Here is a 2,162-nt window from a genome sequence, read left to right on the forward strand (position 1 = left end):
AGGAACCAGCCTGTGAGACCTGTGAAGGAGATGCTGCTGCTGCAAACACTAGAGGGAGGAAATGGAGCATAGCTGCAGACCACGCTGTCCCCTATACTGCAGACATTTTATTGTGGTCCCCGTCCTGGAGTTGGCGTGTCTCAGCTGAGTCTGTGGAAGTATAAACCACGACATATAGAACATGCAGGAAGGTGCAGGTTTTCCTCCGTCCAGTAGGTGGCACTGCGACGTTATATAGATGGAGAGCATAGTTGCCATTTCAAAAAGGTTTTTAGGGACTCCTTTTTTCTGTGTCCAGAAAGCCACTGTAGGCAGAGCCTGTGCATTAACCACTTGAGCTCCAGAAGATGTCCCCCTTCCCAATGACAAAGCCATTGTTTGCTATACCTCACTGTGCTACTTTAACCACTTGCCCTCCAGAGGATTTACCCCCCTTCCTGACCAGGCCATTTTTTGCATTGTGGCGCTGCGTTACTTTAACTGACAATTGCACGGTCATGCAATGCTGTACATCAGAGGGTCTCCAAACTTTCTAAACAAAGGGCCGGTTTACTGTCCTTCAAACTTTAGGGGGGGCTGGACTGTGACTTGTGGGAGAAGAAAATGTCCTGGTGTCAATGGGATTTACCAATGCCCCATCATTGGTATTGGTGGGAGAAATCGTGCCCCATCGTTCGTATCGGTCGGAAAAATCGTGCCCCATCGTTCGTATCAACGGGAGAAATGGCGCCCCATCGTTAGTATCGGTGGGAAAAATAGCGCCCCATCGTTCGTATCAACAGGAGAAATGGCGCCCCATGGTTCATATCAACGGGAGAAATGGCGCCCCATCATTCGTATCAACGGGAGAAATGGCGCCCCATCGTTCGTATCAACGGGAGAAACGGCGCCCCATCGTTCGTATCAATGGGAGGAGAAATGGCGCCCCATCGTTAGTATCAGTGGGAAAAATGGTGCCCCATTGTTCATATCAGTGGGAGAAATAGTGCCCCATCGTTCGTATCAGTGGGAGAAATAGTGCCCCATCGTTCGTATCAGTGGGAGAAATAGTGCCCCATCGTTCGTATCAACGGGAGAAATAATGCCCCATCATTAGTATGAATGGGAGAAATGGCACCCCATCATTGGTATCAACAGGAGAAATAGTACCCCATCATTAGTGTGAATGGGAGAAATAGTACCCCATAGTTGGTATCAATGAAAGGAATAGTGCCCCATTGTTGGTTTCAATAAGAGAAATAGTGCCCCATCGTTGGTTTCAATGGGAGTAGTGTCCCATCGTTAATAACGGGAGGAATAGTGCCCCATCGTTAATATCAATGAAAAGAATATTGCCCCATGGTTGGTATCAATGGGGAAATAGCGCCGCATCACTGGTTTCAATAGGACGAATAGTGCTCCATAATTGGTATGAATGGGAGGAAAAGTGCTCCATCCTTGGTATCAATGGGAGAAATAGTGCCCCATCGGTGGTATCAATGGGGGAATAGTGCCCCATCATTGGTGTCAATGGGAGGAATAGTGCCCGATTATTGGTATCAATGGGAGGAATAGTGCCCTATCATTGGTGTCAATGGGAGGAATAGTGCCCCATCGTTAGTATCAATGAGAGGAAAAGTGCCCCATCATTGGTTTCAATGGGGGAATGCTGCCCCATCATTGTTGTCAATAGGAGAAATAGTGCCCCATTGTCGATGTCACTGGGAGAAACTATGTCACACTGTTGCTTGCAGTGGGAGGAATAATGCCTCAAGGGCAGGATAAAAGCAAGCAAAGGGCCGCATCTGGCCCCGGGCCGCAGTTTGGAGACAACTACTGTACATGAATGAAATTTACTTCTTTTCCCCCCCACCACAAATAGAGCTTTCTCTCGGTGGTATTTGATCACCCTTGTGTTTATTTTTTGCACTATAAACAAAAAAAGCAACAATTTGGAAAAAAAAAAACAATATTTTTGACATTTTGCTATTAAACATGTCCAGTAAAATGTTTTTAAAAATCAAATTTTGTCATAAATATAGGCCAAAATGTATTCTGCTACATGTCTTTGCTAAAAAAAAAATCCCAATACATGTAAAATTAATTGATGTCACCTACCTGACCATAGGCTGGATTAGAGAGAGGGCTTCCCTTACGGCTTCATGCAGTACACTCCCCGAGGT

Source organism: Staurois parvus, unplaced genomic scaffold (assembly GCF_062004578.1).
Source record: "Staurois parvus isolate SC_StPar_1 unplaced genomic scaffold, SC_StPar_1.0 ptg000813l, whole genome shotgun sequence".
NCBI classification, from domain to species: Eukaryota; Metazoa; Chordata; class Amphibia; order Anura; family Ranidae; genus Staurois; species Staurois parvus.